The sequence below is a fragment of the Macaca nemestrina genome, chromosome 3, assembly GCF_043159975.1.
Source record: "Macaca nemestrina isolate mMacNem1 chromosome 3, mMacNem.hap1, whole genome shotgun sequence".
NCBI classification, from domain to species: domain Eukaryota; kingdom Metazoa; phylum Chordata; class Mammalia; order Primates; family Cercopithecidae; genus Macaca; species Macaca nemestrina.
Genome location: NC_092127.1, coordinates 72999672 through 73019038, shown reverse-complemented (window position 1 = coordinate 73019038; position 19367 = coordinate 72999672). Strand labels below are relative to the sequence as shown.

Below are 19367 nucleotides of genomic sequence, written 5' to 3'. Positions count from 1 at the left end.
TTTTGTCATGGTTGGCTATCTGGAAGTACACTTTATAAGTTTTCCGTGTAAGTATTAGTAAAAACATTTTACAACAAAGTTAAAAAGCAGGCTACACATCACTCCATATTTTGAATGCTTAATAATATATCAGTATCATTTATCTGACATATTTCCATTGAAAATGTGACTATTAAACTGTGATTAAAATGCAACAAACTATCCTTATGACATTTATTTGAATCTTCAGTTTAATAATGATGTTAAGTAAAACGTTTTATTGTTAACCATAAATCCGTACAGAACTGCAGCAACCTCTATTCTTGCCTCCTCAGAAGAAAGAATTTGACTGAGGGGCATAAGGCAGAAAGAGGGACCAAGGCAAGTTTTAGAGAAGGAGTGAAAGTTTATTAAAAAGTTTTAGGGCAGGAACGAAAGGAATAATGCATGCTTGAAAGAGAGCCAAGCAGGTGACTTGAGAGACCAAGTACGCAGTTTGACCTTTTGACTTGGGCTTTTACATACTGGCATGCTTCCGGGGTCTTGACTTACTCCTCCTCTGATTCTTTATTTGGGGTGGGCTGTCTGCATGCGCAGTGGCCTGCCAGCACCTGGGAGGGGCTGTATGCTTAGTGCGTTTACCGAAATTGTGCACGTGCTCACTTGAGGAGTTCCCTTACCAGTCAGGTGATTCTAGAGGAAGGTCATATACCAGTTAAATTCCACCATTTTGCCTCTTAGTGCACATGCTTGAGCTCTCTCACCAAGCTCCTGTGGTCTTATTGGGAAGCTGCTAATCACCACTATTATTATTTTTTTTTCTATCTTTTGAAAGACTGCCTTTCCCTGACACTGACTGTGACAAATTCTTATTTTAGAGAGACAATTTAATAACTGCCTAACCATCACCTGATGGTCACCTGACATTCCTGGTGGGTAGGCTCTCTCCTGCCTTGTTCACGTCTGCCTGAATACCTGCTGTAACATTATTACTGGTAAGTAATATTTAAAAATACATAGATGCAAAAAACTTTCATCTCCAGTATTCCATTCCATTACATACTCATGTGAGAGTGTAAAAGTGTTTACATAAGAATATTTTGTAATAATACTTTATTAGTAGAAACTCTATAAATAATGTGCACAAGCTAAGTATATATTAATATAGAAAACATCTCCCATATACTCATACATATATTTATGAAGAAATATAATGAGTCCAGAATAAAGTGGTATGTCTGTATTAACAGACGAGAAAATACGTTCAAATATGTTCAAGTGTAATAAGACAATACATAAGTTACAATGATGTAAGTATAGCGAGTAGTTACTTGTAGTAAATGATATAACAATAGTTCTATTGAGTAAATGGAAAATACAGGAATTAGCTTTCAAGTTTTTTTGTTTTTTTTTTTTTTTTTTTACTTCATCAACTTTATCCATTGACAGATCTGAAAGCCAAATGTAAAATCGAGCTGTTGGTGGAGTTGCATTCCCTGTGCAGTCTTTCAGGGAAAACCTGTTCCTTGTTTTTGCAGCTCCTGGTGGTTGTGAACATTCGTTGTCTGTGACTGAAACTATTTCTCTGTTCTGTCGTCACATTATCTTCTCTAGGGTGTCCTCTGTATCTTTTATAAGGACACTATAAAAATGTCTATAGCAATGACTGCTATGGAAGTTACATAAAAACAGGCTTGTGTTTTTTAATTGCATAAATAACCAAAATGGTTATCTTTATTTAATTTTAACATATTTTTAAATTTAGGACATAGTTATTTTAATTTTAAATCATTAGTCATATGAGATGTGTAATTAGTTGATATTTAATGAGAAGTGTTAAAATTCTTGAAGGTACAAACATTTATTTTGGAAATGGGATAGGATTTTATAATATTCAAATAACACACATGACTGACCTGTTCCAATTACAATCAGAAGGAAGGATAATACATGGATTCATATATTTGAGGCAAATGTAAATTCTGACCTTCATATATGTAATGTGTATATTGCTTCTTTTTCCTAAGAAAGAAGAAATGTACACATTCAAGTGTATATTTATGGCTACATGGTAAATTAATAGAATGAAAAATGAAGTCTTGAGGTGAATATAGGGATAACATTTACTTCTGTGACTAGATTTTAAACAGATTGAGCAAAGGGTGTAATATATGAAAATCAATATGTCCCATGTATCCCCCTGTTTGACAAAGGATAGTGTAAAAATGGAGTGTCAGACCATGGAAACTCATTCAAGCACTCCATTTGGGATTTCATGTGTATTATGGCTTCAAAATTTAAACACTGAAACCCTTTTCCAAATGGATACATGGTTTTCAAATGTGTGGCATGTATGTGTATGAGAATATGTCCAGAAATAAAATAATATATGTTAGTTCTTACAATAATATATAAGAATAAATTTCTGCTTTTTGAATTACTTATTTCAAAGCCATCAAATAACTCCATTCTGATAAGCTAGGAATATTAATGAAACTAAACATAATTATTGTTATGTAAATTATAACATCATTTTTACTTTATCAATATTTCTGTTACTTATCTATTTTGAAACCATTATAAGATTGGTTAGGTTTCTAAAACATATTTAAACTGTTTTTATACTTACCAGATTTTTACAGAGATCTCTTTATGACAATATTTTATTTTTTGCTCGGTTGGATTTTGTTCTTGAGTTCTCACTTTTAACATGGGTTCATGGAGACAATGTTATCTGCATATTTTCATGCTTCTGAAATTTTAAATATATGTTTGAAGAGGATAAAATTTATTGAATATAATTTTTATTAATGTTTTAAATTTTGCTGTATTTTTGGAGGCAGATAATGCTATGATACAGAAAAAAGAAGACACCATATTTTTTCCCCTGAATTTGACTTATTTTTATCCTTAGAACTTAGAATTATGGTTAGTAGTGAAGGCTCAATGTTAAGCCTAGGATAAAAGTCAGTGACAATCTTTCTATTTTTCTCGAGACATGTTTATCAGATTCTACTCAAAATTTGATGACAGCATTATTTCTGTTTTTAGGGTTTCTTGTTTTTGTTGTTATTTCCTTGCTATTATTTGTTTCTCTTCCATTTTTATATTCGTGCTATAGAAACAGCATATACATACATTGGCATATTTTTGGGTAATCCAAATTATGTATGACATTATGTATAAGTTTGTAAAATTATGTATTCAACACACATTTCTCATGATGCCATTATGTGTCTCTACTTTTGTTTTGCTGTGATTCAGAAAGAGGCGTAAATTGTCTGCTGTTACATTGGCATATTTAACTGAATATTTTCTGTGTTTGTTGATAGAAAGTGCTATTTTACCACTTATTTTATGTTTCTATAGATTTTTACTTAATAATTTAGCGGATTTTTAAATTGAAATAAATTTGGTTTTGATTTTTAATAGCAGTAATTCCAACATTACATATTCTATTCGGATTGATGCATATCTGAACAACCCTTCATCAACTTGGGGCACAGTTTGAAATCTTAGGAATCAGTTTCACTTTCCTAAGTACAGGATTGGCAAACCCTAAAATCACCACTACCCCTATTGCAATCATTGGGTAGTGCAGTGAGGAATGACTGTAGCTGGAGAATTTCATTAAATTGGGTTCTGTCAGGAGACAGAAAACACATCAGTAATTTGAATTGGAAATTTTAATATAAAGTTATCTTAATTAGTAAAAGAGGGTGGGTTAAAGAGAAACATAAGAAATAAGGAAATAGTAGATATAGGATCAGCCACTGTATATTGGCTGAGACAGAGGGCACAGGAAGAAATGGACTTGGAATAGCTTTCTCACATCTCATCAAAAGGGGTGTTACTATGTTCCTGTGGATGGCTGAGAACCTGAATGAGGTACTGTAAACTTTGGACAGCAAGAAGTGTCTCAGCTGGGTGAGACTCTTTGGGAGCAAGGTTTTGATTAAAGTTCCTGGGAAGAGCTGTCCACTGAAGTGTCCATTAATCTTGCTGACAAACCACCCATGAGTATGTCACTGACACTTGGTGAAGGGCTACTACATGTTTTATACCCAGCTGGTTATCACAGGCCATAAGAGTAAGAAAGAAACAGCACACTAGAATATAGAGAAGACCCTCCCTTCAGGGGAATTTACTGATAAAGATTAGCATTATTTCAGCAGCTATACACACACACACACACACACACACACACACACACACACACACACACACACACACATATATATAGAGAGAGAGGGTACTGTTTCAGTATTTGGAGCTTAGCATCAACAAACTGACAACTGGCTCAGAAAACAAAAATGCTATCAGGACATGCACATACCTCTTGACATGGTTTGACTGTGCTCCTGCCCAAACTTCATCTTGAATTGTAGCTCTCATAATTCCTACATGTTGTGGGAGGGACCCAGTGGGAGATAATTTAATCATGGGGGTGGTTTCCCCCATACTTTATGGTAGTGAACAAGTCTCATGAGACCTGATTGTTTAATAAGGGGTTTCTCCTTTCACTTGGCTCTCATTCTCCCTTACCTGTCGCCATTTGAGACATTCCTTTCCCCTTCCACCATGATTGTGAGGCCTCCACAGCCATGTGGAACTGTGAGTCCATTATACCTCTTTTTCTTGATAAATTACCCAGTCTCAGGTATGTTTTTTGTCAGCAGCATGAAAATGGACTAATATACCTCTTAAAGTAACAAGGCTCATAATTGTTATAATCAGGAAGCTTCTCCAGAAACATGGTTTCATCTGGGTCTCATCTTTGAATCTGAGTTCTTACTTTTATTTAAGTTTTCTTTTCATTGACTTATGATCTATAAGAGTAACAGAGTGGTTCTCCTTCTTCCCTGAACTACAGTCTTCCTCAGGTGGAGCTTGGGAAAAATACAGATGCTGTCGTTTTACCATCTTATTCAGCTTTACATAGTGACACTAACAGATACTTAGTTCTGTGTGAGTGACAAACAAAAGAGGTGCGCAGAACAACACTTACATGAGAAATTAACCATATAGGTTTAATAACATATATTAACCTGAAAAAATTAAATTGTTTATTATTTGCTAGTATTTCTGTAATTCCCCACAGATTAAGGGTTCTTCTTAGAAAGTTTTTTCAACTTATTACCATTCTATAGTAACAACATTTTTACCCTTCAGTACTTTGAAGATGTTTCTTCATAGTATTTAATACACATTGTCTCTGAAAAGAAGTCTTCTGTCATTCTAATATTTGTTTCTTTGTACAAGAAGGTATAATTTCTTTTCTCTGACTCACTTTAAGGTGTGTCTTTCTCACTAGTTTTAAGAAATCATATTATGATATGTCCTGGTACAGTGTTCCTTTTTTTGGGGGGAGGGGGGCACTCAGGCCTGTTATACCTTTTTGGATCTGTGGGTTTATGAATTTTATTGTATCTTGGTCATTATATCTTGGAAAATTCTTGGCTATTGTATCTTCTTCTTTTTCTGTCTTACTTCCTCTCTCCTTTCCTTAGTAAGTCCATCAGCATGTACATGAGGAAGGTTGAGTTATCCTATATCTCACTGTTGTCTTCATTTTCTCATTTATTTTACTCTATTTTATTTTTCTTAAATATGTCCTACTTTTCAATGATAGAAAACTTTTACTATGTTCAGTTGCAGTTGCATTCTACTTTTATGTCTTCAGTTTCAGTAATCTTTCTGTATGTTGTATAACCCGCTGTTGATTACATACAGAATATTTTAAATCAAATATATTGTATTTTTAATCTCCAGAAGATCAATATAGATTTTTTTATATATTTTCCGTGTCTCCACATAATTCCATCTTGTTGAACATATGTACAAGTTGACTGAAGTCAAGGGATACTTGACTGGAAGTATGGATACTTGAAACTAGAAGTATTTCATATTTCAGATTGCTTCAGATTTTTGGATATTTGCCTATATATAATGAGATATGTTGGGAATGGGACTCAAGTCTAAACCCAAAACTTATTTGTGTTTCATATATACCTTATACACATAGCCTGAAGGTAATTTTATATAATATATTAAATAATTGTATGCATGAAACAGTTTTAACCAAATTTTGACTAGGACCTGCCAGTTGATGTCAAGTACAAAATTTTCAATTTGTGACATCATGTTGGTGCTCAAAAAGTTTCAATTTTTGGGGTCTTTTTATGCTTTTTGGATTAGAAATACTTAACCTAACATTATTTAGCCATACCATCTGTTTAAAAGCCATACCTTCTGAGTCTGCTTTTATTGATTTATTTTTTCTTCCCATTGTTGGTCATTTCCTACTTCTTCACATGTGTACTATTTTTTTAATTGACGCTGATTATTTTGAAGTGTATCTTTTCTGATGCTGGATATTTTCACATTCCTAGAAATATTCCTAAGCATTTGGTTCTGCACAACAAAAGCAACCTTTGTCTAATATCCATTTTTCCTGACTACTGAGAAAATACATTTGGATTATCCTACCAGATCCCTAATGAATTCCATTCTTTACTTATGCCATTGGGAAAATAATTTATTCTCAGTTCACTGTGAGTTCTGGGATTCTAAGCTTCTTTTTTTCTCTTAATTATGTATTTTTATTTTTATTTTCAAGACAGATTCTCACTGTGCTGTCCAGGCTGGAGTCCAGTGACTATTCACACATGCAATCATAGCAAACTACAGCCCTAAACTTCTGGGCTCAGTCAATCCTCCCTACTCAGCCTCCTGAATGTTGGGACTACAGGTGCTCTTCACTGTGGCCACCTTGCTTCTTTAGGGTGGTACTTTTTCCCGACTTTGAGTTCTCTTACATGCATGAACAGATCCATACTCCACTAAAGATTCAAGGGGAATTCTCTGGGGATCTGCAGATTTTCTCTCTGTCTCTCTCTCTCTCTCTCTCTATCTCAATGTCTCTCTCTCTGTCCACCCCACTTCTCTCCCTCCTCTTCTTTCAACCTCTCTCCATTAAATTATTCTGACGTTTGAATGCCAGATTCTTGGTCTCCTGAGAATCCAACCTTTATATCCTCTCCTCAGCGAGGCTTCTCAGACACACTGGGATTTATCTTCACTGTGCTGTGGACTAGAGACTCTTTCCATTCAGGAAGCTAGGCAATTTTAAGACTCAATTCATTTATTCATTTATTTTATCTCTCTCTATGATAGCTCTCATGTTTAGCTAAGGTTTTTCACACATTTTGCTTATTTTATAATGTATTTTAGTTAGATAAAACCCAGTTCCAATTATTCCATCTTGGCCACAAGCAGAAGTCAGTTCAATTTTGTTTTGTTTTGTTTTGTTTTATCATCTCCTTCTTTACTTTTTATTTGATAATTATTTTTTAAGTTATACTTTAAGTTTAGAATTACAAGTGTAGGTTTGTTACCTACGTATTCTTGCATCATGGGGGTTTGTTGTTTTTGCTTTGCCTAATACACAGAGCTTGTTGAAGAAATATTTCTCCTCTGGGCTCACGCCTGTAATCCCAGCACTTTGGGAGACTGAGGAGGGTGGATCACCTGAGGTCAGCAGTTCGAGACCAGACTGTCCCACATGGTGAAGCCCCTTCTCTATTAAAAATACAAAAATTAGCCAGCTCTGGTGGTGTATGACTGTAATCCCAGCTAACTGGGAGGCTGAGGTGGGAAAATTGCTTGAACTCGGGAAGTGGAGTTTGCTGAGACTGCACCACTTCACTCCAGCCTGAGCAACAGAATGAAGTTCTGAAGAAAAGAAAAGAAAAGAAAAAAGAAAAGAAAAGAAAAGAAAAGAAAAGAAAAGAAAGGAAAAGGAAAGAAAAAATAAAAGAAAGGAAAAGAAAAAAGATAAATAAAATAAAAATTAAAAAGTTAGATTTTTTTCAAGTTGAGCCAAGATTAAGTGTTGGTGTACATAATAGTTTGACTCTTTATTAATAGTATTACAGTTCAGTTCATTCAGTAATTATAATTCACATAAATGCATATGCATTTGATAACTGAAACAATATATTTAGTAAATACAAGTACTAACAAATCTCTTCTACTTATACACTGGGCACTTAAAAAAAAGGGAAAGGAAAAAGGGAGAACACACATATGAAGTGCATGCACATATAGATATTAAACACCAATATTGTTGAGAATACTAACTTCATATGTAATTAACCAGTTTTTATAAAGGATCCAGTATGTAAATCATCAATTTAAAATTATATAATATCGAGAATTAATTGTAAGAATTACGATTACATTGGTTTATAAAGTCTGAAATATGGCAATTCTATGTTGTCACTGTCATTTTTTTGACTACTTTTTTTATATCACAAATGTTTCAATATAATATAATTTATTCACATTCTAATACTTCATTTATGATCAATTGTATTGTATATTTTATCCTAGCAAATATGAACATATAATTTAAAAAATCGAAAAATATCACCAAATTCTCAAATTTTTTCTTGAATTTTTCTCAAATGATTTCCAAGACTACTCATTTGTATTTAAAAATCTACATTTTAGCATGTTTTACACACTTTTATGTCTAAACAAATTATTGTTATAGTTTCAGGTGTTAGTAACATAATATTATCTCCAATCTATATAGTTATACATTATGTTAAGCATTTCTTCTTATTACTATTCCATTTATATCTGTTGTGTTCAACTCATAGAATAAATTTCTCAATTCAATTTCAGATAAAATTACTGATATGTTAATATTTAACAAAAAAATCTTGTTTCACATCTGATAAAATTATTTTCTCTGCCAAAGTGATTTGGAAACATAATTATTTCATCTGTATTCTTTACATGGTGTGACATATTATAACCAAGTGTTTTTAAAGAAATTAAATAATATAGAATGTTAGGCTACTCTAAGAATAGTGCTGCAATCCAGCATATGAAAGCACATATATAATTAATTTTTAAAGAAAGTTACTTTAAAATAATTTATTAAGAACCACATTAATGAATCCTTTTAAAAAGAGCTTTATTTTAATCCTTTATGACATTCTGAATAATTTTTAAAGTATTAATGATGTTAGGATTTTTAACATGCTGTTAATATTTTCAGTGTCATATAATAATTACTTAGTTTTTATTGTGATCATGTTATATATTAAGTTAATAACTTCAGGTTATAATTTAAATAAAAATTTTCATTTATATGCAATATTGGGCATAATTACCTAATTATAATCTATCATACACTACAGTAAAGTATAAATATTTCCTTTAGTTGCAATTATTTCATTTTAGCTGTCTCATTAAAATGCTATATCCTATAAATGATCTTTTAATTAAAGGTTAAATTACATTTCACTGGATATACTGTTAGTGTAATGAATTCCCAGGCAAACATGGCACTTTGTTAGGAGAATAAAATGTACTTATTGTTATGAATGAAATCATCCTCTCTTTTATACAATACTCTATATGAAAACTTATTCTCTTTTATTTTCTGGTAAACACATTTTAATAATGAAATATAGATGCATACATATGTGTCTATAACATATACGTAGAGCTTGTGCAGGGAAACTCCCATTTTTAAAAACATCAGATCACCAGAAAAGCTGGGGAAAGACCCACCCCCATGATTCAATTAGCTACCACTGGGTCCCTCCCACACACATGGGAATGGTGGGATTTACAAGGTGATATTTGGGTGGGAACACAAAGCCAAACCATATCATTCTGCCCCGACCCCATCCATTCTCATGTCTTCGCATATCAAAACAAATCATGCCTTCCCAGCAGTCCCCCAAAGTCTTAACTCATTTCAGCATTAACTCAAAGTCTAAAGTCCAACGTCTCATCTGAGATAAGGCAAGTCCCTTTTGCCTATAAGTCTGTACAATTAAAAATCAAAAGCCAGTTAATTATTTCCTAAATACAATGGGAGTACAGGCATTGGGTAAATACAGTCATTCCAAGTGGGAGAAATTTGCCAAAACAAGGGGCTACAAGGCCCATGCAAGTCCAAAATCCAGTGGGACAGTCACATCTTAAAGATTCAACATGGGCTGGGCGCGGTGGCTCAAGCCTGTAATCCCAGCACTTTGGGAGACCAACATGGGTGGATCACGAGGTCAGGAGATCGAGACCATCCTGGCTCGGTGAAACCCCATCTCTACTAAAAAATACAAAAAACTAGCCAGGTGAGGTGGCGGGTGCCTGTAGTCCCAGCTACTCGGGAGGCTGAGGCAGGAGAATGATGTGAGCCTGGGAGGCGGAGCTTGCAGTGAGCTGAGATCCGGCCACTGCACTGCAGCCTGGGCGACAGAGCGAGACTCCGTCTCAAAAAAAAAAAAAAAAAAAGATCCAACATGATGTCCTTTGACTCCATGTCTCATATCCAGGTCATGCTGATGCAAGAGGTGCATTCCTATGGTCTTGGGCAACTCCACCCCTATGGCTTTGCAAGGTACAGCCTCCCTCGTGGCTGCTTTCATGGGCTGACATTGAGTGTCTGTAGCTTTTCCAGGTACACAGTGCAAGTTATCAGTGGATCTACAATTCTGGGGTCTGGAGGATGGTGTCCCTCTTCTCACAGCTCCAATAGGCGGTGCCCTGTTAGGAACTCTGTGTGGGGGCTCTGACCCCAAATTTCTCTTCTGCATTGCCCTAGCAGAGGTTCTTCATGAGGGCTCTGCCTCTACAGCAAACTTCTGCCTGGGCATCCGGGCATTTGCATACATCATATGAAATCTACGCAGAGGTTCCCAAACCTCAATTCTTGGTTTCTTTGCACCCACTGGCTCTGCATCATGTGGAAGCTGCCAAGGCTTGGGGCTTTCACCCTTTGAAGGAACAGCCTGAGCTGTACCTTGGTCTCTTTTAGTCATGGCAGGAGTGGCTGGGACTCAGAGCATCAAGTACCTAGCCTGCATACAGCAGAGGGACCCTGGACCTGGCCCACAAAAACAACTTTATCTTCTAAAATTCTGGACGTGTGATGGGGCAGGGGGAGGCTGCTGCAAACTTCTCTGACATGCCCTGGAGGCATTTTCCTCATTGTCTTGGTGATTAACATTTGGCTCCTTGTTACATATGCAACTTTCTGCTGCCAGCTTGATATTCTCCTTAGAAAATGAGATTTTCTTTTCCATTGTATTGTCAGGCTGAACATTTTTCAAGCTTGTATGCTATGTTTCCCTTTTAAAACGGAATGCTGCCTTTAACAGCACCCAAGTCAGCTCTTAAATGCTTTGCTGCTTAGAAATTTCTTCTGCCAGATACCCTAAATCATCTCTCTCAGGTTCAAACTTCCACAAATCTCTAGGCAAGGGGCCAAATGACACCAGTCTCTTTGATAAAACATAACAAGAGTCACCTTTGCTCCAGTTCCCAACAAGTTCCTCATGTCCATCTGAGAGCACCTCAGGCTGGATTTTATTGTCCATATGACTATCAGCATTGTGGGCAAAGCCATTCAACAAGTCTCTAGGAAGTTCCAAACTTTCCCAAATTTTCCTGTCTTCTTCTGAGCCCTCCAAACTGTTCTAACCCTTGACTGTTACCCAGTTCCAAAGTCACTTCCACATTTTCAGGCATCTTTCAGCAGTGCCCTACTCCACTGGTACCAATTTAATGTATTTGTCTGTTTTCATGTTGCTGATAAAGACATACCTGAGACTGTACAATTTATACAGGAAAAAGGGTTTAATGGACTTACAGTTGCACATGGCTGGGGAGGCCTCACAATCATAGCAGAAGGCAAGGAGAAGCAAGTCATGTCTTACATGGATGACATCAGGCAAAGAGTTTGTGCAGGAAAACTCCCATTTTTAAAATCATCACACCTCGTGAGACTTATTCACTCTCACTGTCATGAGAACAACACAGGAATGACCATCCCCCATGATTCAGTTACCTCCCACCAAGTCTCTCCCACAACATATGGGAATTATGGAAGCCACACGATGAGATTTGGGTGGGGACACAGAGTCAAACCATATCAATACTCTCTGGCAATGCTGGGCAGCAACTATGAAATGCAGCTGCTTATCAGCCAAGAGATCACAAGGGTAAACGACCGACACTCTACAGTGTACTGTGTTGCCAGAAGTGTTTGTACAATTGTAAGCTAATGTAAGTGTTGTTAGCATGTTTAAGGTAGACTAGGCTAAGCAATGAGGTTCAGTAGATTAGGCTTCTCAAATGCATTTTCAACTTATAATGCGGTTTTGGGGAGGTAACTTCACTGTAAGTTGAGTAGCATCTGTATTTTAATTACTCTAAGTATTTTTCTCATATTCTTAAGTAACCAAACTTTTTTTTTAATAGATAGCTATGAGTTTAGCAAGCAGAAAAAAAAAATTAAAAAACATTGTAAACTAACATCAATGATGACATCTATTTACACAGATAATGAATGAACCAAAAATTTTTGGATATTTTTCAAAATGTAATAATGCAAGATCTATGGGATTTACCAGGAAACTAACAAGCACTGGGACTGTCAGAGGATGTCAGAACTGAACCCTCAATTTCTTGACCATTTTTAACCTCACTCTAAAATTTGAAAAACACTCCATTTCTTGGAGCTGTTTCACTTCATAAATTAGAAAATCTAACATTAACATTCACAGGTCTTAATTCTTTGACTTCTAATTACTTATGTTTGTTATACTCAGCAGAAAATATCTGTTAATATCTCTCCTGTGATGAATAGTTCTGCTTATTCCTTTTTATCCAGCAATATATCAGACTGCTCATTTTTATTTCAACTAATGTATTGTCATTATTTTCAACCCTTTTATTTCAATTTACTTATTTTCCAGTATGGCAATATGCCAAAGCTGGCTTAATACATTTGTTACCTAAACTATTCAATAAATGCAGTGGAAAGTCATGAGATCTTGATTAACACGGTCACAAATTTACATTTTCTATCTAGAAGCTCTCCATGGTTTCAGACAGTTCACCATTCTAAATTTTCCTTTGACTCTCCCCAGCAGTTTGTTCAAATTTTCTCAGCTCCACTCATCCCTCCTATTCTATCACATCACCAAAAATTATTTCCTTTTATTTTGTTAAGATAATAGAAGCCAATAGATGAAAAATATTCTAATTTCTTATATCAAATCAGCAGAATACTGGTATTCAGCATCATCCTTGTAGAGGGGTTCATGCAATATTATTCAATCTTTCTATTATAGTGGAACAAAACATCCATTTCCAAATGTAATTGTGTTAGGTATTGTGAGAAACAAAGTCACCCATCCAAACCTAAAGAATGGACTCATAGACCCGGAGAACAGCAAAAGTAAGATTTTTAATGACAGTCTTACAAGATTGGATGTTTGATAGGCAGGTACACCTAGTACAGTTTTAACAAGCTAATCGTTCCCTAATGCTCAGGTCCTGCCCTGCATTCCTTATAGGCTGAATACTATGAGGTTACAGCCTTCATGGACATCGCCTATTGATTGTTAAGTAGGGGCTTTAGATGTTTCTTTCTTAGGATTACCTTGCTGCATTTTGTTGTAGCTCACAATGGATTACAATCCTAGTTAGTTTAGGAGCTCTTCAAGTATTTGATTTATGATCTAAATAGCTGGGCAGGCTGATAAGAACAGACAAAATGAGCTATTTTGCAGGCTACTAAACTTTCATTTTAGACTAAACTTTGGTTCGAGTAAGGGAAAGTAAGGGGGAGGGCCGGGGTGGGGGGCGGCGACAAGCAGGCATTTGCTATCTTTGCTATCCAAGCAGGGGCCTAGCATATCTCTTTCTTCTATAGTTTGCTGACCTAAGCCAATTTAAGGCATTTTATCTCAGAAATGGACCAGTGTATACATTATTTCCTTCAGTATGATACTAGTTTTGAAGAGGGAAGATTTTAAATAATAGGGAGGATAACATGCTTTTTAGTTCATAGCAATCCCTATGCTATGTATTGGAGAGAGGATTAGAAAAGTTATATGTGATCTCTGTCATGATAAAATTTACAATCTAATTGGGAAGATAGAATTGAAAGAAGACCAATGTGAAGTTCAAAAATCATTAGCTTTGATGTACACACTTAAGTACTTTGTGGAAGGTATATTTACTAACTGAAAATTGATGCTTCATGCTTTTTTACTATTTAACAAAATCTCCTTGTTTGAGCTCTTGCTTACAAAGATAGTTCTTGCTGGAATCATGCTGTTACTGCCAGGAAAACATAAGTAAGTTATGACAACACAAGTTGTTCTATTTTGCATGTCAGTTTTATTTATCACAGCAGATTTTATAAATAGTCAATTTGGTTTAATATCAATCTTGTGAATGTGTGTCTGCATTCCAATGTCAATCTACTCTGAAAATCCAACTCGGAAAAGGATAATTCATTTTAAATATCGGAATACACAATATAGTACAAGGAGTGAACCTAAGGAGACAGCTAAAGAAAGGACAATTTGATAGATGCCAATGATGTAGTTCAGCCAGGAATTGGGCAAATCAGAGCCTTAGAAGTATCAATCAAGGATGTTGTAGAAGTTCATGTAGTGTAATTCAGCATTTATTGAGGATGGGAAATGTTAGTGACACTTGAACTAGATAACATCTGGAATATATTCAAATACCATCACCTATTCTTTAAATCAGACTTCAATTTATATTCCTGAATATCTATAATTTTACAATATTATAAATAATCCTCAGAATCATTGTACATTTTTATATCTCCCTTTATATAAGATAATGGATTTTTTTCTCTGCTTTATGACTTCTAAGCTTTTATTATAAACATTGTATATATTAAGTCCAAATAATAACTAAGCATTATTTTCCAAAATACGTTTGAAATTTTAAGGTTTTATTATATTTACAGAAAAATAACTTAGTTACTAGTTTAAAGTTTACAACAAAGACTACAAGATTTACATGTGTTTCGGTGTTTAATTTTAGTTAATCTCTATCACTAAACATGGATAAACATTTACTCTTTCTGGAGGCCCAGACACACATGACCCTCATTAATTGAAATATAACTCATACATCCCAAATGTTGGTGGTGTGAAAAAGAAAGTTCTGACACCTCTATTTGATCATGATAGATAATAGTGAGTGAGACATATTTTACTCCTATGTGGTATTTTGGGTTGATCTTTAAGAATAATAATGGCCCATAAGCTTCTATGTTTTCCTTCATTATACAAATTCAAAATCACTAGTATACTGTTCTCATGAACCAAGCTTGTCTCTATGCCCTGTCTGAATTGAAATAACTGGAATCATCTGTTATAGAAAAGTTCATTGAGCTGTACTGGGATTTTCCATGGTTTGGTTTCTGGAGGGGGTACATTTACTTAAAAGCTTATAGATTATCTTAAAAAAAATAACATGTTTAATTTTTCTGCTATATATTTTTGAAATTTTTACTTTAAGACCATCATTTCACTTACTTTTTCTAAAAGTATGTGCACAGAAACAAGAGAAGTATTAACTTACCACTATTTTATTAATAATGTAATCATTTTTTATTCTCATTTAAGATTCTGTACCATTATATACCCTAATATTTTTTGTTTGTGTTAGTACTAGTTTCCTATTTATTATAACTAGATAATTCTGGAAAACCCCACATTTTATCATAATATTTGCTTTTAAGTTTTATTCTAATTATCTTGTTATTTAAATTTATTATTTTGTTTCATTACTCTGTATGGGTTAGAAATATATACACATTCTCAAATGTTTCAATATTTATTGAACTGCAAAATATCCTAAAAGAAAAACTGTCTCTCTTTTATATTCTGGAATCTAAAGACTATCAATGATTTTTCATTATTGAATTTTCATATTGAGCAAAATTGCTCTGTGAACCCGTTTCTAATGTAGAATAAACTATGGCTTAATAGATAATATTGGTTACTATTGTGCTGTTATTTCATTTCCTGTGTCTGATTTTTATCCAGTAATCCATTTTACTCATTTACCTCCTGTGGGCAGGTTTCATTTCTAAATTATATACATTTTTTTTTTCTGGTGTTTGAGCAACAAGTTTTCAGTTCTGCCATTAACTCTAAATTATTGTATTTAGTATTTTTAACAGAAAATAGTAATAAATGTAAGTATTTATAAAGTCATAGTACTAGAAATAATTTTGGTCTATATTTTATTAATCAGTGTTTTCCTATGATAAAACCTCTTTCTTTAGAATTATGCAACCTGAGTAACATTTTCTTAAGATGAAAGCTTAATATTGAATCTTTTAGGAGAACTATATTAATCCAACTCAAGTACTGTCCCTAAAAAATTTTATCTAAGAAGTATTAATGTAAATAATGTGGCTATCAAAAAGGCATTGGAATTATAAACACAGTAGGATAAATTAAGCAAATAAAAATAAAGTCTATGTGTATAATATTTGCATAATTATAAGAAATTCAATATGGTTTTTAAAATTAATTATTAGCAGCCCGGCACAGTGGCTCACACCTGTGATCCCAGCACTTCGGAAGGCCCAGGTGGGCGGATCACGAGGTCAGGAGGTCGAGACCATGCTGGCAAACATGGTGAAACCCCATCTCTACTAAAAATACAAAAAAATTAGCCGGGCGTGGTGGCGGGTGCTTGTAGTCCTGGCTTCTCGGGATGCTGAGGCAGGAGAATGGCCTGAACCCGGGAGGTGGAGCTTGCAGTGAGCCGAGATTGTGCCACTGCACTCCAGCCTGGGCGACAGAGAGAGACTCCGCCTCAAAAAAAAAAAAAAAAAGAAAATATTTATTAGCTAAAATATTTTAAAAATGATACAAACAGTAACCTAACACTTTAGATAAAACTTTTAGAAATTTAGGGCTAAATTCTTTTTCTCTCTAAGAAATTTATAAAAATTATCTTATTTCAGATTGATACCTATATTTTGCAGGACAAGTTTATTTCAAACAATTATCTAATTTTTATATGAGAAACCAGGAAATACTGTGAACTTCGGCACTTTCATTCAACAACCCATGGATTGAAACTAGCTAATACAAGAAACAAAAGGCCTGCTGCGGTGGCTCACGCCTGTAATCCTAACACTTTGGGAGGCCGAGGCAGAGGAATCACAAGGTCAAGAGACCGAGACCATCCTGGCCAACATGGTGAAGCCCTGTCTCTACTAAAAATATAAAAATTAACTGGGCGTGGTGGGGCACACCTGTAGTCCCAGCTACTCGAGAGGCTGAGACAAGAGAATCGCTTGAACCTGGGAGGCGGAGGTTGCAGTGAGCCAAGATGGCGCCACTGCACTCCAGCCTGGCGACAGAGTGAGACTCCGTCTCAAAAACAAACAAACAAACAAACAAAACATTTAATGTACTATTTAGAGTCCACAAAACCTAAGGAAGGTTATAGGAACAGGTTCTTGGTTTAGCTTCAGGAAGAGTTCAGGACCTACGCTGGATGGTATCTCGCCTAATGACAAACCCCAAAGCAGCGTCTGCTGTGATCATGAAACCACTTCTACCACACATACCTGGAATTCAGCTTCCCCTGCAGCCACGTACATCAAAATCAGCCTCTTTGACTTAGTCTAATTTCTTGTTCTAGGAACTTATGTATTACAATCATATCTGAATACTTGACACACAACTTTGCTGAGAATAAAATTCATATGATATGATTCCCTTCAAAATAGTTCAGGTTTGATCCATTTTGTGTTGACGTAAAATATCACAAATATAAAAGTCAAAAGCCAGCATATTTTTTCCCTTTTAAGGTAATATATTTTATGTTTAATTAGAAATATGTCTTCACACTGAAAGTTAGTAACAATCCTAGAATAAGAATCAGTGCCAATCTTTCTAATGTTCTGAGATATGATTATCAGATCTTATTCATACAAACATATCCATCATATCACAAGTGTATTGTTTGAGATGACAGCATTTAGAGTCTCCTTAAACAATTGGCAATTGTTAAGATTACATTTTTATCAACCGTAATCACCATACTGTACAAAGATCTCCAAGACTTATCTTCCTAACAGAACTTTTGTATATTTTGACCATCTTCCCATTTTACCTGCTCTTCCTCAGACCCAAGTACACTCTTCTGCCCTCTGCTTATATGAATTAGACTTTTATTAGATTCCACATATAAATAAGATTATGCCATATTTGTCTTTCTGTGCCCAGCTTATTTTACTTAGCATAATGCCCCCAGGTTCATCCATATTGTCACAAATTACAATATTTTTTTTTTCTTTTGCTAATGCTTAATAGTAGTCCATTATGTAAATAAACCACATTTTCTTCATCCACTAAGCTATTGGTGGACACATGGGTTGATTCCATATTTTGGCTATTGTGAATAATGCTGAAATGAACGTGGGAGTGCAGGTCTTCAGCATACTGATTTCATTACCTTAAGCTACTATGCCCAGAAGTGACATTCCCAAACATACAGAAATTTTACTTTTTTATTTTTGAGAAAATTCTATTACTGTTTTCCATAATGGCTGTATTAATTTACCCTGTACCAACATTGTACAAAAATTTCCTTTTCTTCACATTCCCACGAACACTTGTTTTCTTTTGTCTTTTTGATAAAAGCTATTCTTTTTTTTTTTTTTTTTTTTTTCTGTTAATTGTTTATTTATCAAGAGGAACTACTACTTAGCCCATATATTCATGTGTCATAGTTCAGGAGTCAGTGACAAACTTCTAGGTAATTCAACCTGAAGAAATTCTTTATATTCCAAGATTACTTTACACTCTGAAAGATACCAGCCTTCCTCATCTCCTCAAAATCTTTCATGGCATCATAGTTTCTGTAGAAATCTGCGTATGCCTTCTTTCTTTTATCAGCCACACCAAACTTATACAAAGCTGCAACTCCCAGGGATAGCACGAATGCTGCAACCATATGAAATCACAGACGCCTGGCCAGAAGGCCACGCATCTGAGGTTTTGGCAAAACTTCGGGTGCCATGGTAGTTACTGTCCTTGATACGTATGCCAACCTCAATACCAACATCCTTCCCGACTAAAGGAAAAATGGATAAAAGCTATTCTAACAAATGTGAGATGACATCTCGTTGTGGTTTCAATTTGCATTTCCCTGATGATTAGTGATGTTGAGCATTTTTTCATATAACTATGGAACATTTGTATATATTCTTTGGAGAAGTGTCTATTCAGGTCTTTTGCCCATTTTCTAATTTTTTAAACTATTGAGTTCCTTGTGTATTTTGAATATCAGCTCCTTTTTAAAGAGGTAATACATATATTAATTAGTTTGATTTAATCATTTCATAATGTACACATATATCAAAACATCACATTGTATACCATAAATGCATGAAAGTTTTTGTCAATGAAAATAAATTAATTAAAATTTACAAATATTAGTTAAAATGATTTAATGACTTCAAGCCACTAAAAAATTATATACCATACACCTAGGATCTCATT

General features: G+C 34.7%; 1 pseudogene; it reads right to left on the bottom strand.

The window, feature by feature from the left end:
* Positions 1–18568: 18568 nt before the first annotated feature.
* On the bottom strand, positions 18569–18949 carry LOC112427459 (cytochrome c oxidase subunit 6C-like; annotated as a pseudogene).
* Positions 18950–19367: the final 418 nt, after the last annotated feature.